Source organism: Vulpes vulpes, chromosome 14 (genome assembly GCF_048418805.1).
Source record: "Vulpes vulpes isolate BD-2025 chromosome 14, VulVul3, whole genome shotgun sequence".
Classification (NCBI taxonomy): domain Eukaryota; kingdom Metazoa; phylum Chordata; class Mammalia; order Carnivora; family Canidae; genus Vulpes; species Vulpes vulpes.
The window spans coordinates 48716179-48742736 of NC_132793.1; the positions used below are offsets into that span (position 1 = coordinate 48716179).

Here is a 26558-nt window from a genome sequence, read left to right on the forward strand (position 1 = left end):
TTGGGTGAGGGAGTACAGCTATCTCACTGAGCATCATGAGGCAACTGGCTGGAGGAAAGAAGCCAACATGTAGGAAAGAAGGAAACAGAAAGATGGAAAGAGGTTGGGCCCCTGAGCTACTGAACAAATACCAGGCCTGCCCAGCCTCAGGCTCCCTGGCTGTCTGAAAAAAGCAAAACAAACACAAACACAAAACAACAGAAACCCTTTATTCAGGCTACTTTCTGTGGGGGATCCTGCCAGCTGTATCCCAAAACATCTTAGCTGGTATGCTCCGTGAGAACACATCCAGCAGAGTGGGGAAGGGAAGTGACAGCTGTCGTTGAGGTTCAGTTACACGGAACGTGAAGGAAAGAAACAATGGCTTGGTTGTGAAGAAAGGTGGAGAAAGAGGAGATTAAACCTAGAACTTTCTTCTGTAAGAAGGTATATGTGAGGGTGAAGGGTGTAGACTCTGGATCCAGAAAGACGCTGGCTTAGATCTCAGTGCTACCATTTGCTAGTTGTGAACTGGCTGTTTGACCTCCCAGGGCCTCCCCATCCTTACCTGTAAGGTGGGGGTACAGTAGAGCCCACTGAGGACTGTTGCTGCAGGGCTTACGTGAGTCCAGGTAGGTGCGCCTCTTAGCCAGGGCCCGGCAAGTGTTCACTACACGTTAGCTGCGGCTTAGACCATCCCTGATCTATATAGCCTTCTTGCACATCTCCCTCCAGGTTGCCCCGTCCACACCTCAAGCCCCTGGCGTCTGCTCTCCCTCTCCTTCCCACCATATGCTCTTCGTTTTTGCTAATTAGGAAAATGTCTTGGATGTAGCAGAAAGACATGTGGCATGCTGTGTGAAACTGGATGTTTGGGCTTGGATAGATTTAATTCACAGAGTATGCTATGTGCTGTCTGGTTATCCAAGGAACCCAATAAAAGCTGATCTCATCCTACTGATTGAATTTGCTGACACGCTTATCATTTCCTTTTACAGTTTTTATGGTCCAGAATGATTCCGTTGCCAGCATCTTCTGATAGAAGGAATTAACTTTTCCAGGCAGTGCAATCATGCTATTTATTAAAAGAAGCATTGGACAATCCGAATGGACTTCAGAGCTGTGTCCTGAGCCATCTGGCCAACTCTCGGGCAAGAAACTTCTTTGTTCTTTAGAGACCAAGCTTTTTCCCCAAGCACTAACAGAATTGAAATGGAAGAAGTTGGAATTACTCGTCTTTGGTACGTAAAGAATAGCTTACTATTTATGCATATGAAGGGACATTTTTAAAGGAAGGAAGCAATTAGAGGATGTTTTGTCCCCGCCTCAGTGACCTCTCTATTTTAACCTTAGTCTTTTTACATGAGGGCTGTTTTTATGTTGTGTTTATGAACCCGTGTCCATGAATACAAACCCTTTGTGTATTTCATTCATTTATTCAATATTTGCTGACTGCCTCTGTGATCCAGCATTGTTTTAGGGGTTGTGGTACTGTGAGGTTCCTGCTCCCAGGAGACTGAGCCCTGGGCTTGGGGTGCATGTTAAGGACAGACCGGGGTCGAAGGCACTTGGGGTGCAACAAAGGAGAACGCTGCAGGAAACAAATGGCAAAATTGTTCTGAAGGGAACACTGGATGTGGAACCTAAATTTCCTGAAGCATCAAGGATGCCATAAAACAAACATCAGTTTTTCGATCATGCTTCTAACTACATTTTTCATTATAGCATTGAGATATTCAGAGCTCCTATTCAAATCAGAAGCTGTTACACAATGTTTTCTGAATGAAGGCAGTAATGATTCCTTATAATATGGTTTATTATATGAAATTAGTTAAGTCTTAGGCCTCAAAACATAATATGCACCATAAAATCCTGATATAACATAGTTAATCTATACTTTGGGGGTTAGCCCAGTTCCCCTCAGTTATCATTATAAAAAGGTTTCACCCAACTAGAAGAAAGAGCAGCTTAATTTGTAAAAGAATTCTATATGCTGCTGCCTTAGCTAAACAAAGACAGAAAAGCAGGAGGATGGAATGTGGATTTGGTGAAATGCTGGCATAGAATACAAAGCAGCAGTGAGTCCTCAGTAGAAACGCATTTCAGTCTAATAATTGCAGGTGAAATTAACTATTTTGGGGGAAGAATAAGAGGAATGAATCAATTCTATTTCAGGTTAGCATTTTGCTATGAGGTGTTAAGCATTTGTAATTCCAAGTTAAGAAACACAAAATGTGGCATTTTTCATTTTGGATATGAATTTCTATGTTTATGGATACTGTTTCTATATGTATTATGCATTTTTTTTAGTATAACCATTTTCCTTCTCAAACACTTTTTTTTTTAGAACTACATCCCTTCCTGAACTACCCTGCATCCCTTGCATCAGTCCCTAGGCTTCCCGAAGGAATCTCCATGTTAATTACTGATCCTTTGCCCTAGCCACAATGTCCTTTTTAGGGATTTTAGAAATGGACGTAAAGCCCATTCTGCCCCTCTGGCTCTGGATTGCTGAGGCTGTAGATTAGGTACTGAGGCAGTGTTAGCACCCATATTTCTTACTGTGTGATGTGGTCTGCAGAGTCCAAGAGAAGATGAAGCACAAGCCCGGAAGAGCAGGAGGACAGACAACAAAAGTTCTTGGTTCCAGTTGTTCCCAGGTTCAGTGCCAGGTTTCTGTCTGTGAATTGTGTAAGACACTCCACTATCCTGATTTCCCCTTTTTTATTAAACTAGTTCAAGTTGGGTTTCTATCACATGCAACCAAGCAATTCCTGACTGATGCAGTCACCCTCCCTGCTGCCCTATATGAGCTCTTCAATTAACTTGGGCTCTACATCCTACTTTCTTTTCTTCTTTTTTTTTTTTTTAAGATTTTATTTTTAACTAATCTCTACACCCAATGTGGGGCTCAAACTTATAACCCTGAGATCAAGAGTCACATGCTCTACCAACTGAGCCAGGCGTCCCTATCATCCTACTTTCTAAACCTCTCTTGTGTTCCTGCCTTCACACCTCTGCAGTGCCATCTTCACCATTCTCACCTCCTGTGGGAGCCCCATCCTTACCAGCATCCAGTGCAAATCCTACACACCCTGTGCATCTTTCCCTGACTACCCGGGCCTTCTCTCTATGCTCACAACTCACATAGCCTTTGTTCTCACTATATACTCACTGGCACTTTCATTTCTCCCAAAGTAGGCTAAACTCTTTGAGCACTGAGACAATGTATCCTACCTTTGTGTCTCTCCAGGGCCTTAAACATTGTAAGTGTTTAGTTTTGATAGAGATGATCTTGCCAGCCATGATTTTATAGCTAGATGATAATCCTGAAGATATAATTTAAATGGAAAATTGACTTGAACATAATGAACTCATGTTAGCTGAGTAACTATTTTAGGATTAGTTGACATTGAACAGCAATAGTTCTTATAGTGATGACCTCTATAGAGAGATACTGGTGTATAAGATGTACACACCCTGTTTGGCAAGGAGGATGTGTTTTGGGAAACAGAACTGCTAACAATGTTATGCAGGTTGTTACAGCACAGCTGCCAAGACCGTGCATTCCTGGCACTTTATGTTGACAGTACCTCTTCTATTCTCTTCAAATGACTTGAAGTCATGACATACTTCTGGCCCAATTTTTTTTCTAGGTGTTTTTCAAACAACAGCAGGTCAATTATCCCAGGCTACAGAGATATTTATGATGCCATTCTAATGTCACTGTATTTCCACAATCCTGGAATTGCGTGCTGAGCTTCACTCTCTGTTTTCACATCTATTTCTTTGAAGGTAACACCAGCTGCCTTACAACTAGTATAATTATAGCATCCAGCATGTCATTTTCCTTGCTTTCTTTGGGGCATGTCCAACTCTATCACTTGCAAACATTATGTTAGCCATTAAGAATAAAAATTCTTGACCAGACCCAAAATAATTGGCAGAAATAAAGAGCATGGAAAGTGGATACTCTGCAGAACGTGCTTGTTGTAGGAAAGCAAGGCAACATACTCAGAGGCAGTGGTTTTTGCAGGATGTGTCCCAGCTCTTGTTGGTTGAGTGCCTGCAAGTACAGCTAGCGCTCATAGCATGGCAGGTATGTTCAGTAATAGAGAACCAAAATGGAGACTACACATATATTAATACATGTATATGTGATTTGGGAAAATACTTCAGAAACAAATTGCTTTATTAAATTTTGGGACAAATAAATAGCATTAAACCTGGTAACTTAGATAGAAAAAGGAGAACTTAAATGCAGATATGTACTCAACTTACAAATATGGCTTCTTTGCTAACTACAAATGCAGGATTCAAAACTCGGGACTTTGATATAGATTTGTGAAAAGAAATGGAAGGAGAGAGGTCCTGAAAGGTGACAGTAGATGACAAAAATAACAGACCATTAGTCGTAATACCAAGGCAGTTATAAACCAGAGCTGGGATGACCGTTATTCTGGTTAATGAAGACAACAAGGTGGAAAATGACCTCTGGATAAACACCATAGGGAGAAATGTGAGAAAGGTCTCAGTCCCAGGGCTTGGTTAGAGACTTGTTGGAATTGCTTTCCCAGGAGGCAAGACTTCTGAGGGGCAAATAAAATATGCTCTCATGAAAACCCAGATAAGCCTCCATCCTGGTCAAATGACTCTGGCCATCTGTATTATTAAAAATAGCTTTGGTTAACTCAGAAATGTGGTGAAGCATTTTTTTTTTCTTAAAAAAGCTAATGCCTACAAGTATGACATGTGGATAAAAGCTAGCTGCCTTTGGATTTCATCTTAATAAGAAGTTCCAACCTTAATTAAAAAAACTTTTTTTGCTATGCAGGGCAAATTATAAATTAAGATTTCAGCTTCTGGCACTGCAAGATCAGAAGAAATGCTGAGGGCTACATTTTTTGAGAAATGAGTACAGTAAAATACAGAGGAAAGAAGCCTCTCTTCCTGTTGTGTTCTTGAGATGACAGCATAACATGGTCACATCCCATTTAATTCCTACCTAATTCAAGGCTTCCCTCCCAAGTAGAGCCAGCGTCATGGGTGTGCAAGCCTTATAGTGGCACATGACTTTGTTCCCAGAAGAGACCGTGTGCTTATTTTAATGTTTTACTGTTGCTGTTTGGACATGCTTGATAATTTTCCCTTTGAACTTGTGTTTTGTAAGTGGAGTCTGATGGGATAAGGAGTGTGCATGTGAACAGGAGGTTACTCCAGGGGTGTGTACTAGAGGGCACAGACCTGCAGATTCCAGGGGCTGCAGGCAGCAGTGTATACATGGAGCATTCCCCAGCACACAAACACAGAAGCCTGGGGTGGTCCAAGATGCCAAAGGACCCCAAGGAGGCAGCTGTGGCTGGACCTGGGTCTAGATTGGTGGTGGCAACAAGAGCACTGGTGGCCTTGGGAAAGAGAAGTATATGGCAGGAGCCAGTACTGGGACCTAGGTTGTGACACTTGCTCGGTGGTCCATCTCGGAAGCTGGGCCCTAGAGCTTCTGCACAAACATTAATTCTGTAGATTGAGCATGGGTAGAGGAAATGCTGGCACCAAGGAAGTAAATTTTGTTTGTAAATCATTACAAAATAAAAGCATACACAGGGATATTGCTGAAAGCACATAAAGGAGTTATCACTTTTCAAAGAATTTAGAATTTATGCAACATTATGAAACAAATATCCATAAGCTTATAAATAGAAGTTAAATTTAAAGATTGTCCCATTAAGGGCACCTGGATGGCTCAGTTAGTTAAGCATCTGACTCTTGATTTTGGTTCAGGTCATGATCTCAGGGTTGTGAAATAGAGCCCCATGTTAGGCTCCATGCTGGGTTTGGAGCCTGTTCAGTATTCTCTCTCTCTCTCTGCCCCTCCCAACTTCTCTCCCTCCGGGGAAAATAAAAACACCATCCTACTAGATGGAAAAGAATACTGTTTTCATATGAAGCTTCAGATGAGTCGGTTACTAATGAAGGTGACAATTCTAAAACTGATTTTTCCTTTTAACTGAAAATACAATAGAGGCGTCTGAGGAATGATGGCTGAGTAGGAGGACCTACTCTTTGTCCCATGTTTACCACAAGATATCATCCTCATTTAAATCAACAATATGGAGAGTGATCAGAAGATTGATAGATCAAACTCCACAACTAAATATAAAGAAGCTGCATCTGAAAGCTCGGGAAGGACAGAAAGGCAGAGGGAGCTGCCTGTAGGAGGGAGACAACTGCACACATGGAAAAGGCAGAAAAATGTGTCCTTATACCAGGGAGCTCACATGGGGAAGACTATTTCCCATTAAAAAAAAACAGAGGGACTAAATTCTGTGTTTGCAAAAACCAGTGGGACTTGGAATTGGAGCTTTTAAAGTCAGCTGACGGAGCACTGGGTGAGATGGGGCGGGTGGGGGGGGCAGGTGACAGCTTGATCCCACCCTTAAAGAGACAGCAGCCTGAGCAGAGAGGCAACATAAAAACAATTCTTGGGGCAAATGGGAGATAAATCTGTTCATATGGATTTCAGAGCATGGTGGGGCACTTCTGTGAAAATGAGGGAGCTGCCTGGCACCATTTTCCTCCCCTGCCCCTCAGCATAAACATAGAGCCACCTGTGGAAAGCAGGGCTGCACAAATACTTGGTATGTAATCAGCTAGCTGTGTTCCAGTCCCCCAAGTTCTCCTGAGGACTCCCCCACTCCAAGCCTGCCAGCTTCTGCCCTGGGCTCAGGGCATATTTTGCCAGCATACTTATCCCACCCAGCTGTCAGCTGCACAGCTGCCACTGCATTGTGCCCAGTGGCACTCCCCCAACTGCCCCAGCATGCAGCTCCCAGCCACTGTAGCACTTCAGAGGACTCAGCACAGGACTAGTGACCCAACACAAATTTTGCTAATGTCGTACCCTCTCAGAGCAGACCTGGCTGGGTCCCACTAACATTAGAGAACAAGCACATCCCGCAACAGGCCAAGAGTCCGTGCAGATGACTGTGCTGAAAGGAAAACACAATAGCAGGGCAAAAGCAACAAACATAGGATACTTTTCTGAAGTGCCAGGTTCTGGTGAACAGGGGACATCAACTAAAGGGCACTCCATGACCTCTTCTTTATAGTCACTACTTTCAAGAGTAGAAGGCATAGCTGACTGTCTTAACACACACACACACACACACAAACAGACACAGAGAGGCAGACAAAATGAGAATACAGAGAAATTTATCTCAAGTGAAAGAACAGGACAAGGTCACAGCCAGAGATCTATGTGAAACAGATACAAGCTAACATGCCTGAAAGAGAATTTAAAGCAATGACCATAAGGAAGTAGAAGACATAAGTGAGACCTTTAACACAGAGATAAGGAATGACATGGCAGAGAAGAAGTTCTCAATATATGACATGAGAAATACGCTTGATGGAATGAACAGCAGGGTGGAAGAAGCAGAGGAATGAATTAGTGACCTAGAAGACAGAGTAATGAAAAGTAATCAAGCTGAACAAAAGAGAGGAAGAATTATGCAAAATGAGAATAGACTGGGAACTCAGATTCCATCAAAGGTAATAACATTCATATTTTAGGAGTCTCAGAAGAAGAGAGAAAAAGGCAGAAAATTTATTTGAAGGAACAGTAGCTGAAAACTTCCCTAATCTGAGGAAGGAAACAGATATCCTAATCCAGGAAGCACAGAGATCTCCCTTTAAAATCAACAAAAGCAGACCTACACCAAGACCTGTTGTATTTAACTTGGTAAAATATACTGATACAGAAAAAAAAATTTTTTTAAAGCAGCAAGACAAAAGAAGTCAGTAACTTGCAAGGGAAAACCCATAAAGCTAGTAGGAGACTTTTCAATAGAAACTTTCCAAGCCAGAAGGGAGTGGCATGGTATCATCAAAATGCTGAAAGGGAAAAGTCTGCAGCCAAGAATACTCTATCCAGTAAGGCTGTCACTCAGAATGGAAGGAGAGATAAAGAGTTCCCCAGGCAAGCAGAAACTAAAGGAGTTATGACCAGTGAACCAGCCCCGTGAGAAACACTAAAGCTGACTCTTTGAGTGGAAAGGAGAAGACCAAATGTGATAATATAAAGGTAGGAAACAGAGCAGTAAAAATGAATATTTCTGTTAAAAAATTAGTCAAGGAACTCACAAAAAACAAGGATATAAAATATAATAACATATACCTTAAACATGGGGAGGACAGGAGAAAAGAATGGGTTCAAACTTAACCATCAACTTAGGGTAGACTGCTATAGGCAGAAGACCTTATATACGAACCTAATGGTAACCCTATATCAAAAACCACTAATAAACATACAAAGAATAAAGAGAAAGAAATCCAAACATATCACTAAAGAAAATCAGCAAACCATAAAAGAGAGAAAGGCAAGAAAGGATCTGAGAAAATCTTCAGAACAACCACACAACAAGTAATAAAATGATGATAAATACATATCAATAACTACTTTGAGTGTAAATGAACTAAATGCTCTAATCAAAAGACATAGGGAGACCGAATGGATAAAAAAAAAAACAAGGCCCACTTATACGCTGCCCACAAGAGACTCATTTCGGACCTAAAGACATGTGCAGATTGAAAGTGAAGAGATGGAAAAGTATTTACCATTCAAATGAATGTAAAAAGAAAGCCAAGGTACCAATACTTATATAAGACAACCTAGACTTTAAAACAATGACTGTAACAAGAGACAAAGAAGGACACTATATAATAATAAAGGAGACAATCCAACAAGAAGATATAACAATTATAACTACTTATGCACTCAACATGGGAGCACCTCAATACATAAAACCGTGAATAAACATAAAGGAACTAATTGATAATAATACAATAAAAGTAGAAGACTTTAAATGCCACTTACCTCAATGGACAGATAATCTAAACAAAATCAGCAAGGAAACAATGGTTTTGAATGACACACTGGACCAGATGGATTTAACAGATATATTTGGAACATTCCATCCTAACGCAGAAGAGTATACATCCATTTCAAGTGCACACAGAACCTTCTCCAGAATAGATCATATTTTAGCCAATAAAACAAGCCTCAACAAAGTCAAGAAGATCAAAGTCACACCACGCATCTTTTCCAACAACCCTATGAAACTAAAAGTCAACCACAAGAAAAAGTCTGGGAAGACCATAAATACATCGAGGTTAAATAACATGCTACTGAACAATGAATGGGTCAACCAGGAAGTTTAAAAAGACATTAAAAAGTACATGGAAACAAATGAAAATGAAAACACCATGGGATGCAGCAAAGGCAGTTCCAAGAAGGAATTGTATAGTGATACAGGCCTATCTCAAGAAGCCAGAAAAATCGCAAATAACCTAACCTTATACCTAAAGGAGCTAGGAAAAGAACAATAAATGAAGCCTAAAGCCAGCAGGAGGAAAGAAATAATAAACATTAGAGCAGAAATGAACTATATAGAAACTAAACACAAACACAAACACACACACACACATGAACATATCTATGAAACCAGGAGCTGGTTCTTTGAAAAAAAATCAATGAAGTTGATAAACCTCTAGCCAGACTTATCAAGAAAAAAAGAGAAAGGACTCAAAATCACAAATGAGAGAAGAGAAATAACAACCCACACCACAGAAATACGAACAGTTATAAGAGAGTGATACGAAAAACTAAACTACATACCAACAAATTGGGCAGCCTGGAAGAAATGGGTAAATTCCTAGAAACATAAATTACCAAAACTAAAACAGGAAGAAATAGAACTTGAACAGACCAATAACCAGCAAAGAAATTGGATCAGTAATAAAAAAAAAAATCCCAAGAAATAAAAGTCCAGGAACAGATGACTTCTCAGGTGAACTCTATCAAACGTTTAAATAAGAGTTAATACCTATTCTTCTCAAACTATTCCAAAAAGTGAAAAAAGGAGGGAAACTTTCAAATTCATTCCATGAGGATTACCCTGATACCAAAACCAGATAAAGACACCAATGAAAAGGAGAATGACTGGCCAACATCCCTGCTGAAAACAGATGCAAAAATCTTCAATAAAATGACAATCTGAGGGGCACCTGGCTGGCTCAGTCAGTAGAGGGTGTGGCTCTTGAACTCTGGGTTTTGAGTTTGAGCCCCACGGTGGTGTAGAGATTACTTTAAAAATAAACTAAAATTTTCAAAAGAATTTTAAAAATACTAGCAAACCAAATCCAACAATGCATTAAAAAAAATCATTCAGTGTGGTAAATGGGATTCATTCCTGGTTTGCAAGGACGGTTCAGTATTTGCAAATCAATCAACATGATATATCACATCAATAAGAGAAAGGCTAAGGGCCTTATGATCATTTCAATAGATGCAGAGAGAACATGTGACAAAGTGTAACATCCATTCATGATAAAAATCCTCAACAAAGTACATTTAGAGGGAACATCCCTCAACGTGATAAAGGCCATTTCAGAAACAAAAGAAACAAGTAAAGGGGAAAAAGAAAGACAAACTATGAAACAGACTCTTAATTATAGAGAACAAATTGACGGTTAGCAGAGGGGAGGCGGGGGGTGGTTGGGAGACTCGGTGATGGGGATAGAGGAGGGCACTTGTGGTGTGGACCACCGAGTGGTGTATGCCGTCGTTGAATCATTATTATTGTACATCTAAAACTCATATAACACTGTGTTAACTAACTGGAATTAAAATAAGCTTAAAAAAATAAAAAACAGTTAAAAAATACAATAGAATGTTATTAGTAGGTGTTTTTGAATCATTTGCAAATTTATGACACCGTTTTTGGTTTCGGAGGTGCACCTCCATTTCAGAAAATGTCAGAGGAAATACTTAAATGTCATTCGTGGTACTAATTTACATGTATAATTAGATTCAGATGCAGGACACTGCTTTTTACAGGAGATTAAATCTTTTTCAAAAGTTTTCTGCAAGAACCTTTGGCTCTGGATATACTAAAATTAATAAAATATTTATTGTATTATAGAGTTAAGCACCAAAATATTTTTTTTATAATTTGTAGATTTATGCTGTTACTTGTGTATTGGTTGCTATTACTCCTACCACATGTCGGATGTAGGCCGAAGGTCTTTCTGAAGGACAAAGCTTTATACTTTAGTGCCTTCAACTGCACTTTCTGCTTCTTGGTGGACAGGGGACCTTGCGCTCTGGGCCCCACAAACTGCAGCCACCCCGTTGCCTCGTGGCGGCCCCTCGTGAGCACGGTCCGTCTGTCCTGCCTGCGGGACAGCCTTTGCCTTGGACGCGGTGGCTGGAGGAAGCCGAGGCTTGAGGAGGGGGGTGTGAGCTCCTTGCTGGTCCCCCCCCGCTCCTCGGTGCGGGCGCCCGGCACCCCTGCTGACTGCTCTCTGCCCCCGGCCCCTGTGCCGCACAGGGAAGGACGCCGAGCCCCCCAAGTTGCTGCAGGGTCCAGTGCTGGGTCAAGGGGGGCAGACTGGGGAGGCCCGCCTCAGAGCTAGAACCAGCTACTTGAGTGGAACAGGTTCTGAGAGAGTAGCCTGTTTTGCCTTGGAGAACTCAGAAATAGGGGCGCCAGGGTGGCTCAGGGGTTAAGGGTCTCCCTTCAGCTCAGGTCATGATCTCGGGGCCCTGGAATCAAGCCCCGCGTCGGGCTCCCTGCTCAGGGGCGGGCCTGCGTCTCCCTCTCCCTCTGCCTGCTGTGCTCTCTCTTTCTCTCTCCGTCAAATAAATAAGTAAAATCTTAAGAAAAAAAAAGAATAATACGTGGCTTTGTATCCAGATATATGAGCCCTGGTGTCCTGTCCCCATGCCCGGATCCTCCCCATAACAGGTGTTTGGGCCGGCAAACGGCTGCCCGGGGAAAACTCCATTGAGCCTCCTCCTTTGCAGCAGGATGTGTCTCCTTTGCAGCGGGATGTGTGTCTGGGATCCAGCCTCCTAAATGGGACGTTGTTGAGCCTCCAGCAGCACCAGAAAAGGTCGGCACAAGGTAGCCTATGTGTACTTTTTGCCCCTTCTTGCAGGATTTTCCTGAAAAATAAAGATGAGATCTGGAAGCGTAACTTAGCAGAAGGGCAAAGGGACGAGAGCGCATCAAGTTAGATGCCGCTCTGCCACCTGCCCCAAGAGCAAGTTTCTGTGATTGAAAAAGAGGCACCGATCTGGAGGTCCTCTGTCACGGGTGCAGGACCAGCGCCACGATAAATCCACAGTCCTTGGTTACTGCTGGGTGGGTGCCTCGTCCCTGGGCTGTGCAGTGCAACAGGCACGCGGCCTGGCCCAGAGGAGCCTGGGTCTCCGAGGAGCTCGCGGAACAAGGGATGGCACCGGCCCTGGTTACCCGGCCTGGCTCTGCTTGTGTGACGGAGACGGACTTCAGTACAGGAGCTACTGTTATTTTGGGCCATTGGAGCCCACGCTGATCCTGATATGGTGGCCTGTGCTGCTCGTCACCTTTCACGCCCTCATATGCTTGCTTCTCAAATCTCCGTGTTCGTATGAAGGACCTAAATGTGTCGTTGGAGCGCAGCGTCCCTGGACATCTCTTTCATGTATCCTGCTGTCTCTTCTTGAGCCAGGGGGATACCTTTTGACTTAACCAGTCAGTATTTTTTATTTTTTTAAAGATTTATTTATTTATTCATGAGACACAGGCAGAGGAAGAAGCAGGCTCCATGCAGGGAGCCCGACGTGGGACTCGATCCCAGATCCCCAGGATCACACCCCGGGCTGAAGGCGGCGCTAAACCGCTGGGCCACCGGGGCTGTCCAGTATTACTTTTTAAAAATATATTTATTCATGAGAGACACACAGAGAGAGGCAGGCTCCCTGCAGGGAGCCCGATGAGGGACTCGATCCCAGGACCCCGGGGTCACGGCCTGAGCCAAAGGTCAACCGCTGAGCCCCCTACGCAGTCATTATTATAAAGACGTAGGTAACCAATAAATATTTTTCAGGTCCGATGACAAAAATACCACATTGCACATTTCTCCGGTTTAGAGTCCTTTTGAGAGGGTTTCTTGTCGTGTAATTCGTTGACGACCTATGCAAAGAAATTGGTTAGGGAAAGAACCTTCCCGAGGGGAGGGGTTTGTTAAAAGGGCCTTGTCCCCTCAGGAGGCAGCTACAAAGGGAGAATACCTGGGGCTGGGCCCGAGGACCGCGTGTTGAAGCGGCCGCCAGGGGTGGGCCCGCTCTCAGAGAACCGCTGCCTGGAGAGGAGAGGCCGCGGGCGAGCCGGGAGCGCTCGGGCCCGTAAGGCTTTTGGAAAGATCCACTGCCTGGAAGCCGTGCGGGGTGATGGCCCGAGGGCGGGAAAGGCCCGCAGGCTGGAGCCTGGACGTCCCCGGTGTGTCCAGCCGGTGAGCCGTGGGTCCAGGAGCCGTTGGTACCAAGCCTGAAGGAGGGTGAGCCAACGCCTGGCGCTGAGAGCTGAAACCTCGGGCTGAGGCCTTCGTCCTGACGCTGGTGTAGCCGTGTGGTAAGGTGCGTGTATTCTATTTGATGTCTGGGCCACACAAAGTAAAATCAATCCAAAAACAATCAAACAAACAAACAAAAAAAACAAATTTAGAACCACAAATTTCAGTCCTAAGGAATAAATTTATTTTACAGCGTATTGCCCGCTTTTGGCTAACGACAATTGAAAGATTACTCTTGGAAAATGCCTAATAAATCCACATTTTCTACGACTTAGGAGAAAGCGATCTTACAGAGCAGGTTTAGGAAGAGGGAACATTTTAAAGCTTTTATAAGGCATAAAATGGAAAGAGAACTTCCCCTATAGTTCTATCATTAGGTTTTGTACAAAATGAGTGTGGAGGTGCGGTTTATCCCTCATAAAACTTTGCTCAGAGACAGCCACAATTTTGCTTCAGAATCCCTGAGGATGTAGCCGTTAATTCTCCTTCGCCAGTGGCCCCCCAGCCCCTGGGTTACTGCAAATCGGAGGATCTGAGTTCAAAACACCTGACTTTCCGTGCTCGCTTTGGCAGCACATCTACCAAACACCTGCCGTCCTGATGAGCTCTCGGGGACCCACCTACAGCCTAAGAAAACCGGCCCAGACTAGCAGTGCAGACTTGACTTCCTCCCATGCGGCTTTCACTGTAACGGAGAAAAATCCAAATTTATCTCCTCCTATATTTTACTCCTTGTATGCTGAACTTTTGAGGGCTGCTTCTACATGACACCTCTTTAAATATTTAAAGAGAATGATCAATCTACCTTCTTTCTTCAGGCTAAATATCACCAGGGCTTTTTTTTTTTTTTTTTTTTTTTTTGCCATTTAGGTTGTAGAGGACAGAGGAACATTTATCTCTCTTATTATAGCTACTGTACATCTATTAATACAACTCAAGGTCATATTAGTTTCCTTTTTGGGGGGAAAGTCACGTTGACTTATATTAAGCTTGCGATGGAATAAAATATTTATGTCTTTTCCACAAATGGTTCTGGGATATCACTGTCTCTCTGTCTTGTGCCTTTGCAGTTTCGTTTTTGAATTGGTTGAATTTCATCCTTTTTTGCTCCATCCACTGTTCTGGATTCCTGGCTTTTTGTCTATTCCTGCCCTTTACAGTATTTGCTTTTCCTCTCAGCATCATGATCTGTAAATGTGTGATGACAATGAGTTTTATATTTTTATCTATGTTGTTGCATGGGCAACATTCTGTGCTCCATCCCTGGACATCTCTTTCAGGCTGGTAATCCCCCAATAATCGGTACTTGAAGGTCACCCTTCTAGTTACAGATTCTCCTGAATGACCTAGTACCTGGTTCACCTCTCTCACTTGGCTGCAAAGACTTTACGGGAGACTTTGGTTTCTTTATATTGTCCTGATGCGTTGTATCAATAACATTTCCCTAAGGCTGCCCTTTATTATTTTTTTAAAAAGTCAACAATAAATAAATAATAAATCTGACCTATTATACATCAAAGTCTTTACTTCTCTTTTTTTAATAAATTAATTTTTTATTGGTGTTCAATTTACCAACATACAGAAAAACACCCAGTGCTCATCCCGTCAAGTGTCCCCCTCAGTGCCCGTCACCCACTCACCCCCACCCCCCACCCTCCTCCCCTTCCACCACCCCTAGTTCATTTTCCAGAGTTAGGAGTCTTTATGTTCTGTCTCCCTTCCTGATATTTCCCACACATTTCTTCTCCCTTCCCTTATATTCCCTTTCACTATTATTTATATTCCCCAAATGAATGAGAACATACACTGTTTGTCCTTATCCGATTGACTTACTTCACTCAGCATAATACCCTCCAGTTCCATCCACGTTGAAGCAAATGGTGGGTATTTGTCGTTTCTAATGGCTGAGGAATATTCCATTGTATACATAGACCACATCTTCTTTATCCCTTCATCTTTCGATGGACACCGAAGCTCCTTCCACAGTTTGGCTATTGTGGACATTGCTGCTAGAAACATCGGGGTGCAGGTGTCCCGGCATTTCATTGCATCTGAATCTTTGGGGTAAATCCCCAGCAGTGCAATTGCTGGGTCGTAGGGCATGTCTATTTTTAACTCTTTGAGGAACCTCCACACAGTTTTCCAGAGTGGCTGCACCAGTTCACATTCCCACCAACAAGGTAAGAGGGTTCCCTTTTCTCCGCATCCTCTCCAACATTTGTTGTTTCCTGCCTTGTTAATTTTCCCCATTCTCACTGGTGTGAGGTGGTATCTCATTGTGGTTTTGATTTGTATTTCCCTGATGGCAAGTGATGCAGAGCATTTTCTCATGTGCGTGTTGGCCATGTCCATGTCTTCCTCTGTGAGATTTCTCTTCATGTCTTTTGCCCATTTCATGATTGGATTATGTGTTTCTTTGGTGTTGAGTTTAATAAGTTCTTTATAGATTTTGGAAACTAGCCCTTTATCTGATACGTCATTTGCAAATATCTTCTCCCATTCTGTAGGTTGTCTTTTAGTTTTGTTGACTGTATCCTTTGCTGTGCAAAAGCTTCTTATCTTGATGAAGTCCCAATAGTTCATTTTTGCTTTTGTTTCTTTTGCCTTTGTGGATGTATCTTGCAAGAAGTTACTGTGGCCAAGTTCAAAAAGGGTGTTGCCTGTGTTCTCCTCTAGGATTTTGATGGAATCTTGTCTCACATTTAGATCTCATCCATTTTGAGTTTATCTTTGTGTATGGTGTAAGAGAGTGGTCTAGTTTCATTCTTCTGCATGTGGATGTCCAATTTTCCCAGCACCGTCTATTGAAGAGACTGTCTTTCTTCCAGTGGATAGTCTTTCCTCCTTTATCGAATATTAGTTGACCATAAAGTTCAGGGTCCACTTCTGGGTTCTCTATTCTGTTCCATTGATCTATGTGTCTGTTTTTGTGCCAGTACCACACTGTCTTGATGACCACAGCTTTGTAGTACAACCTGAAATCTGGCATTGTGATGCCCCCAGCTATGGTTTTCTTTTTTAAAATTCCCCTGGCTATTCGGGGTCTTTTCTGATTCCACACAAATCTTAAAATAATTTGTTCTAATTCTCTGAAGAAAGTCCATGGTATTTTGATAGGGATTGCATTAAACGTGTAAATTGCCCTGGGTAATATTGACACTTTCACAATATTAATTCTGCCAATCCATGAGCATGGAATATTTTTCCATCTCTTTGTGTCCTTCTCAAATTCTTTCAGAAGTGTTCTGTAGTTTTTAGGGTATAGATCCTTTACCTCTTTGGTTAGGTTTATTCCCAGGTATCTTATGCTTTTGGGTGCAATTGTAAATGGGATTGACTCCTTAATTTCTCTTTCTTCAGTCTCATTGTTAGTGTATAGAAATGCCATTGATTTCTGGGCATTGATTTTGTATCCTGCCACGCTACCAAACTGCTGTATGAGTTCTAGCAATCTTGGGGTGGAGGCTTTTGGGTTTTCTATGTAGAGTATCATGTCATCGGCGAAGAGGGAGAGTTTGACTTCTTCTTTGCCAATTTGAATGCCTTTAATGTCTTTACTTCTCTACCTGGCGAGGGGCAGTGGGTTGATGGTGGTGAGGGGATGGTGCAAGGCCTTGATAATCACCATTAGGGGTGATGACTGTTTTGCAGACGGTAGGGGGACTCCTGCAGGTGATCAGAGGAACAACATAATGACCTCTGAATGAGATGCGTTGGGATGGTGGCTGCCCAGGTGCCTAGAGAAGCTGGCATCTGGAGGTCTGAGGACCAGGATGCATAGTAATAGGGCTAGCATGTGCATAATGCATCGAAGAGGGAATCCTGAAGCTGAGGCTATTGGGTTTTGCTCAGGGCACAATTTTCTAACTGCAGTGATGGCCTTGAATATGTTCCTAACTGTTCTTGAGACCTTAGTGAAGCTCCCTCAAAATCCGAGAGGCTATAGGACTTCTCCCTTGTATTGAGCCAAAATCTTACTCCTGGCACCTGCTCCCATTTGTTCTGCTTATCTCTGTGTGTGAAAATTTATCTCTTCCTCTTTCTGTGTAAGAACTCTTTAAATATTTTAAATAGTGACCATGTTTCTTTTACTTAGGCCAAACATTTCCAATCTCTCACTAGAAATGTTACTGACTTAGCAGTATCCGAAATAAGGGAATTAGTCTCTTATGCAATCAATACACCTTACTGGAAAAGTGCAAATTCAATTTTCATTTTTAATTTTATGTTTTTGTGCCCATAGGGTTCGATACATACAAAAAAAATTCCCCTGAAGTATCTTTTAAGATTAAAAAAACTAAGATTTTAAACAGATGTGAATGATATCTCCCTAATTTTCCTTGCTTCCAAGCCAAGATTATTATGAAAGAAAATCTCCACTAAATTAGACCTTTTGGAAAATGGAAAAATGATAATTAATTGAGGGTTTTTTTTTTGCCTGAAAAATGTTTTGTTTTGGCCTTCAAGTATTGAAAACAATTTCCTGACCTAGATGTGCTATGAAGATGTACTAGAAAGAGCATATTCAAGTTCTTTTCAGTTCATGAATCTTGTAGTAGATTCTACTACTATTGTCCAGCTTATCCACAGTGGAGGCAATTAAAAAGCAATCTGTTTTTTCAAGTTATCCTTTACCCAAGCAGCAGGAGTCAACCAGAAGGAAGGCTAAAACAGGTAAAGGAGATAAGAGGGAGAAAGATCTCTTGATGTCTTGGCTGCAGTAAAGGATTCTGTGGGAATTTTAGGTAAGATTACAAAAGGGATGGGTTAGCTATTGATGGTTAATGAGTCTGGCGTCAGGATGAGGACTTTAGCTTTGACGTCATAGACAAAATAGAAGCCACTGCAATTCTTAAAATGCAAAGGAATGTATTACAACGTCAGGAAAAGCCATGAACTGGGCAGCTCTGTGCCCGTGAGCCAAAGTGAGCCAGGTCAGTTGGGAGCCTGTGGAAAACTAGAAGTGAGATGTTAAATCCTGCATTTTGATTGTGGCAAAGGTAGTGAGAGGAAAGAGTCAAGGTAGTGAGAGGAAAGAGTCGTAGAGAAAACCTTTGTTGGGCGAAGGAGAGACAAGTCCTTCTGTGTATGTTAATGGGCTGGTGCCACAGAGCTGTTCATCCCACTCACCAGCTCAGGGGTGCTCAGCCTGGCCCTCCTGGCATTTGGGGCTGGCTACCTCTGTATGCTGGAGGCTGATCCCGTGCATTCTAGGATGTTTAGCAGCAGCCTTGGCCTCCACCCGCTAGGAAACACGGTACTCTCCCCCCAGGCTGCAACAAAGAACAAGGTCTGCAGGTATCACCAAATGCCCCTAGAGTGGGGAGCAAAATCACCTTCGAGGAGAACCACTGCCTGAGAGCCTGCCTTTGGCACCATCCCCCTGCAGCCCCTGCAGAAACCGTGCTGATATCAGCATTTTTCTCTTTATCAAACTATTACCTCTGACTTTGGTGGGGGGGAGGGCGGTGGGGGAAAGGCTAGAAAAAAATGGAAAGGACAGCACATGCTTTATTTAGGCTTTTATTTTTTAAAAATAGTAAATGGCTTATGAACTAAAGTAGGATTTACTTTATGGCAGTTATGGGGCTTTTCTTGCCCTCATTTTCTGTTTAATTCCTTCCTTTAGCCTATATTTTCTGCTTAATTATTCTCCTCCTTTCCTCCTCTTCTCATTTCTTGAATTTTGCCTTTTTATGTTGCTTTGACATTTTTCCAATCTTGTCAAAACCCTGTATTTTATTTTGTTACTACAAATTCCTTTTGGAAGCAGAAGAGATTAATCAATAAATAACACCAAACAATCTTATTAGCATTACAACATTTCTTTTAGTAGTTTAACTGCACATTAAAAAAAAAAACAATTACTGTTTCAAATTCAATACCAATCATTTTGAGTATTTATAACCTAATTTTAAAACTATAGATTAAAAACAAAATTGATTACAAAGAAGTGGTGAATTGAAGCCATTTTCTTGTATATTTTTTTACTTTAATAGGTATTTGCCAGGGAACTATAATTGTCTGGTCTTCTACCATGTTTATTAATCTCTTGCTCATGCGGACTTCTTTAAAACAAGATCTTTCTGTAATGGAACTAGCATTAATTCCATGCTCTTTACCACTCAGTATTCAGTGATCATCATTTCTTTGTTGTATACTTTTCTCAAGAGATCTGAGTCTTTAATACTTTTGCTCTTTGAGGGACAAAGTTCTGCTAGATAGTAACCTGACTTCCCTGCTGCAACATTTCCAGGTGCGGCCACTGACCATCATCAGGGGGCATTTTAGAAGGATCATCCCCAGTCTGGGGCCTATGAGCCTGATTTCCCCTCCGCCCCTCCCAAGAGTACCTGGTCTTTTAGGAGACCTATCAACCCATTACAGTGTTTGGGATTTACTTGGATCTCAATTCAAATACACTTTTTCTTTCTTTCTTTTTTTTTTTTTTTTTTTTTTTTTAAGTAGGTTCCATGCTGAGCATGTTTTTGCTCAATGCAGGGCTTGAACCCACAACCCTGAGATCAAGACCTGAGCTGAGCTCAAGTCTGGAGGACTGAGTCCTGGCAGGATATTTGTTGATGTTAGAGACTGTTTGTTTTAAAGGAGATAGAATTTTATTGAATATGCTGCAAAGGAGCAGGGACAGGACAGCAAAGAAGAGACTCCGAGGAGGCAGTGGTAGGGGCTGTAGTTAAGAGGGGGAGGAAGAGGGCTATGAGGACGTATCAAAATTACCTGTGCTGGGGCCTAAGTAGCCCACTGGCCAGGTGGGTTCTGTGGCTGCTTTGAGGTGGGCCACCTAATGAGCCTGTTTGCGTTGGGCCCAGGGGGGTCACCTGGGCCCTTTTACCTTACTTAGGTTTCTGTTGCTTAAGCCTGTTGCCTAAGTGGCCTCTACGTTCCTCTCTGACAGATGGACATTTGGGCGGCGGTCTCCTCTCAAAGATGCGTCAAGTGAGCTGCTTCGTGCTGGGGGGCTCTGTCCCTACCTAAACTTAGCCCGTCGGGGTTTTGTGCAGTTAGAGACCAGAGCATGGTATTGTATCAGCGCGCTGGCCATTCCAATGGGGTCTGCTCATGGCCGGGTCCATGGGGTTTGGGGGGGACCCTCTGGTGACAGGGGCTGGACTCTGTTGAAGCATCATCTATAAGTGGGATTACTGGATTCGCCCAGAGGGGGAGTGCTGCGTTTTGCCTGTAGATCCAGATGGCAGCTGGACCTGTGGGAACGAGGGCATGGGTGGGCTGCCCTGCCAGCCTGGGCTGTGGGGGATGGAGGCCCCAGGGGAAGGGCTGGGGGGGAGATGGGGTCCTTCGCCCTGAGAAGTGTGGATGGCCCAGCCGTCCTGGGTGGCCACAGAGCAGGGCAGGGGGAGCTGCCAGCTGGCGGGTGGGTGGGCCGCTCTGTGCCTCGCGCACTCGCCCATGCCCGGGGATGCACAGGCCACCTCACTGGCCACAGTGGAAGCCGCAGAGGTGAGGGGACAGATGATGGAAGGGAGCGCGGCCGCCCCTGGCAGGTGCAGGTGCCTCCAGCCCGCGAGGGCCCGCGACGCCCAGAGCCTGGAGGGGGAGGAGGCCCGCGGCCGGCAGGACGGAGGTTTGCTTATACTAGGACACGTGGGACACGGCAGGGAAGTCGCTGCCACGTTCCTGGCTGTGCCCGTGGCCCGGCCTGTGTCGGGAGCTCGGGGCGGTTCATGACTCAGGGTCTGGCCTGAGAGCAGAGCGGAGGACGGAGATCCCCGCGGCCCGATGGCCTCCTGGAGCCTCTGACACCGGCCACCTTGGGTTCGCCCTGTCTCGGTTTATTCTGTAAAATAGTAGACCCCACGGCTTAAGCCATTTTTAGTTTTTTTTTTTTTTCTCTGCTGAAAGCATTCTAAGTGGACTGTGTGCACACTCTGTGACCAGGAATTTTACTCTGTTCAGGTGTACACCCTAAGGAAACTCTTGCACGTGTGAGACAGGAGACACGATCAAGAACGTCCCTAACAGTACTTCTGGTAACAGTGCCAGGCTGGGTGCACCGAGTTGTCTATCAGCAGTTGGACGGATTAAGCTGATATATTCGAAGAGTGGAATATTACACAGCAATAGGATGAGCACGCGACCGCCCTGCCCATCGACCTAGTCTAGTCTCACAAGTAGATGTTGAGTGGAGAATGTCAGACATAAAATTTATATAGAGTGATGCGATTACATTAAGTGAACAAAACTAAAAACACATGGTTACGGAGGACCCATCTAAGTGGTAAACGTATAAAGTAAGTGAACAGTTGCCCCCCGCCCCCTCCGGGAGAGTGGTTTCCTTTTGAGAAAAGGTTTTTAGTGCAATCTGGAGGGGCATGTGGGGGTGGGTGTTCCAAGGGACTGACAATGGGGTTCCTGTTCTTTACCGTCATCATGGTTCCTTAAGGGCTGGCTTGTTTTTTTTGTTTTTTTTGTTTTTAATGCAAATCTGTTTACTTTGCTCTTCTATATGCATGGATAATACTGCAGGAGATTTTTTTTTCCGTCTTAACCAATACAAACAGTGTTGTATATTAGAAATGAACTGGGTACAAAGTTTAAAAAAAAATGTAAACCAAGATCGCTACTCCCATTAGTCTTGAGCATTTTATCACCAAGGACTTGGGTTCTGTTTTTGTAAATGGAAATGCCTAGCTCATTGAGTCACTTCTTACAGTCATTTTCTGTTTTCCCAGCAGATCTCACCTCATTCTGCCTTTTTCTTTTCCAAGCATACTGGCTCTTGGCCTTGAGTATCAATTCCGTAAAACCTGTGAATTTGAGCAGGGTGCCGTAGAAACTGTGTGGCAGATACAGCTGTGAAGACAGCAAGAACCTGAAGCCTGTCGCCAGGCAGGGCCCCGGGGAGGGAGTTCAGTCTGCCCTCCGTGCGCGAGTCGTGCTCTCCTGTTCCCCTCACTCCACTGGGTTTCGATGGTCCATTTTAAAACCTCTTGTTCTTTCCTGGTGGAACGATGCCTTGGTCCAAAGCCTGTGGCTTGTGCTTCGGAGAATTTCTCTGAGATGTTGTCCTTCCCTGAGACATTTGCTGAATCTTTAGGGAAACCTCTACTCAAGAACAAAGGAAATCGTACGTGACAATTTCTCCTGTGATGCAAATTTCTTTTCCTCCTCTAGATCAGATTAGTGCAGTTTAGGATGGGAGAACATCAGGAATGTTCTGTGTCAGTTTTATTATGTGGATTAATTTCCTCTGGCTCATCCACTCGTACAGTGATTTTTTTAAATGATGGAAGTTTAGGATAGTCTCTTAGTGAGCAAAGGGGTTTTCTCAGGCACAATGAGGTATAGGAAAAGATCTGTAGGTGTTTTTGAAAACAAAGTTTGTTCATCATTGATCAAAGCTAGAACAGAAGAGTTGATCTATTGAGATAAAAAGAACCCTGCCTACTGAGGCCACCTGAGCTTTGTCCTCATGTCCACAGGCCCCTGTGCTGTGAACTTTGCCACCTTACTGAGAATTTGAGTGTACACTGGACGGGAAGCCTAAACTAAAGAAGCAGAGCCTTCATTTCTAGACGACTATGCCAATTTCTCTCCCCTTTTTCCTTAGGATTTTGACTAATTGCTCGTGGAAATTCACTCTCCTCTTAGAAGGAGAATTCTACATGTTTTCAAGATTCACGTAGAACGAAAACCAAGACATGAACTCTTCAATTTCTCACCACTTGAAATGATCACTCTGTATGTTTGTTTTTTTCTTAATCCCTAAAAGCATTCAATTTTGGAAACTTTGATTAATAGAATCAGGAGAGATTAGGGAATTTGCAGTATTTGATGCTTCCTGAGCTGCAGGAATTGCAACCAGAGGAAATTACGCACAGGAACTATAGGGCTACTTGAAAGTCATAAATGTAGAGTAAATAAAAGCAAGTACTTGCCATAGAAATATGATAGAACTCATAATCTTAAAATACAATATAAACTCTTGACGTGAACAGAGGAATGTTACAGTTGAATGTGGAGTATTTTGAGCATATTTTTACCATTTAAGGCAAACTTTAGGAAGAATGGTCTCCCATCAAACGTTCATTGCTTCATTTTTACTGTTAGGAAAGCTCTTCTAACTGGACCAGAAATCGGGGCAGCGTAGTATTTATTGCTTTCTTATGGACAAAAATACAGCATGTGATTGCTGATTATTAATGTTTGTTTTCCTTTTCAAAGTTAAATTGAGTGGACCCTGGTTGCTGGCTGGTGAAGTGCACTCTTTTCGAGTGCGTACAGTTTCTGTCCTCTTTACAGATGATTTTTGAGGAGCAAAGGGCTGTAGGTAGTAGAGCACTGGATTGAGAGCCAGGGGGCCTTGGTTCTGGCTTAACTATACTTGTGTGATCATAGAATAGTCATGTCACCTTCTGGGTCCATTCTTCACCTGCAAAATGAGAAAGATTGAGACAAATTTTCTCAAAGTTTGTGACTAGAAGTGGAAAGCAACTTGTTAGTAGGCAGAAACCTAAAATGCAACCAAGCCAGAACTTGTGCCATACAGATGCTTATTGTCAACATTTTATGACTCCATAAACTAAATATATATATACTGTTGTAGTTTATTTTGGCTTATCAGCTGATTTTTTAAAATCACTTTATATTCTTTACATAGCTGAAGGACCAATTTCTCATCTTCTACAGATTTGTAGACTTCTGCTTGATTTTTTTTTTTAATATAAAACTCACAAAGCATTTAAACCTTTAAACAATACACACAGTTTACTTCTAAACTTTAAAGTTAAATTTAGATACGATGAGAGTGAGTCAGAGGTGAGTGTAAATTCCATCGCAGATTCGGGGCCATTCCATTCCTATTTGTCACAACCACCGGGTAAGCTGCGTGCAGTGGGCTCCAGACCTTCGCTGACGTTCCTTTGAGCCTCTGCGGTCTCGCCCAGTCAGATGGCTTAGGACTGTACTCAGGTGCTGTCATATTCGGATAAAGATGAGGGTTTTGACCCATCGCCTGAACCGGTTTTCACAGCAATGATGGATTTCCGATAATCCATCCACCTCCATTGCCGTACCCTTGTGAACAATGGCACATTTTTGAGAGGCCTTGCTGTGGAATTAAATCAAGCTTACTGACTTCATCCCCACCTCCACTCCCCGCCCCCCAGCTGTCCCCTTCATCTATTGCACGTGTTAAAGAACGAGTGAGTGAGTCGTTCCGTAGGTACAGTGTGAAAAGTTCAATGTGATTGTGATCGGCTTGAAACAGCTGAGTAGAATAATGGAGTAGAATAATGATTCTCAGGTTTGGGGATGTCAGTCATGAGTGACATTTCAGAAAAACAAAAATCGGGGATGCGTACAGGCGTACCGGCTTGGTTTTTGTCAGGTACAAATATTAAAAACCCATAGGCACCATTAACAGGAGGCATCTGTAATTTATATTTATAATAGAATGAATATTTTTTTTGGTACCATAAAGATTGTAAGGATAATCTTGGAATTCTTGGAATATTTGTTAGTATTAAATTAACAAATTTAGTTTTATGAAACCTTTTGTTTCTTCATTTTGTCCAGGGAACAGCAGGTTTCGGACTGGCAGCTAACTATAAACCAACATTTTGGTATTTTTCTATTCCAAGTAACTTATTTTTGTTACACACACACACACACACACACACACACACACAAACCATTGTTTATAATACATGAAGTTGATTTAAAAACCGCTTCATGAGTCAAAATATACAATTTGAAAAATACTGCTCTGTGGTATATATATATATATGCAAAAGTGGAATTACCAAGTTGCAAGACCTAGGAAGTTTCAATTTTCATACAAAATTGCCGAATTGCTCTTTAATATGTTCAAACTAGTTTATTTCATAGAATACAATTTTCCCTACCTCTTTGTTACATCTTGACATTTGAGGACTTAAAAGTTCCTGCCAATACTATGTGTAAAAAATGGTATGTTGTTTTACTTTGATTTTGTGAGATTTTAGTAAAATACATGTTCTGGATACTCATTTTCCTTTATATTTAACACTCTCCAACACTGCATTTGCATTTTAGTCATGCTTTGATAGCTGTGTTTAAAATTTAAATTTAGTTAGTATACAGAAAAAAATGTCCACACATAGGTACAGCCTGATAAATTTTCAAAAAAGTAATCCTCACCTGGATCAGAAGAAAGAATTTCACTGGCACTCAGAGGAACCCCCCCCCCAAAACTTTTCCAGTTACTACCCACCCATCCTTTCCTCAAAGGTAGCCACTGTTCAGATTTCAATCGCCATAGACTAATTTTGCCTGCTTTTAAAATTTGCATAAAGGAGCTTAAAGTTAGAGTAAATTTTGATGTTCAGCCACTATATATTAGTCAAATATGTTTATATATTCTTAGTGCTTTTTTTGATGATTTGCTTAAGAAAAATTTTCCCTCTGAAACTCCTGTCACCTTTTAATAGGCTCACAGTTTTAATCTTCACATTTAGTTTCCTGACCCATCTGATTTTTTTCTTGTATGAAGTAAGAATGTAAGTTTTTTTTTTTCTTTTTGAAAAGCAAAAGTACAGTGTCTTGAACTGTGTCCTTCTTGGGAATGCATGACATACTAAAGGACTGTCTATTCTGTCTCATTGCTATATTACTACACTTTTGTGAAAATAACATTTCTTTTAAGATTTTGTTTATTCATGAGACACAGAGAGGCAGAGACATAGGCAGAGGGAGAAGCAGGCTCCCTGCAGGGAGCCCGATGTGGGACTTGATCCCAGGACCCGGGGTCAGGTCCTGGGCCGAAGGCAGGTGCTCAACCACTGAGCCACCCAGGCATCCTGATATCATTTACTTTTAATGTCTTGATATGTAGCACAAACTCCTCTCCTAACATTGTCCTTTTAAAAAAATCTTGATATTCATACGGCTTTCAAAGCAAGTCTTATAATCAGTATGCAAATTATTTCAATATAATAACTGCGTTTTTTTAGTAAGCTTAAAAATCTGTATTTTAGGCAGACTTAATTCTATGCTTTTGAGTTTTTCTTACTATATTTTTTTTACAGGAGAAAAATGAACAAAAGTTTAATAACATGTATACTCCCTGTATACATGAGAAAGATCCAGGAAAGCTAAGTAACTTTGTTACTATTTTGAGTGGGAATCTTTCCCCATTAACTCTAAAAAGTTATAAGGTCTAA

At 42.4% G+C, this 26558-nt stretch overlaps 1 long non-coding RNA gene across 1 annotated transcript in view; it reads left to right on the top strand.

The window, feature by feature from the left end:
• The first annotated feature begins 893 nt into the window (after positions 1-893).
• The window catches only part of LOC112915596 (uncharacterized), a 120819-nt gene continuing 95154 nt past the window's right edge, over positions 894-26558 (top strand). The window contains exon 1 of the long non-coding RNA XR_011997004.1: positions 894-1220. This is a non-coding gene — a long non-coding RNA (uncharacterized lncRNA). The remainder of the gene's footprint in view (positions 1221-26558) is intronic.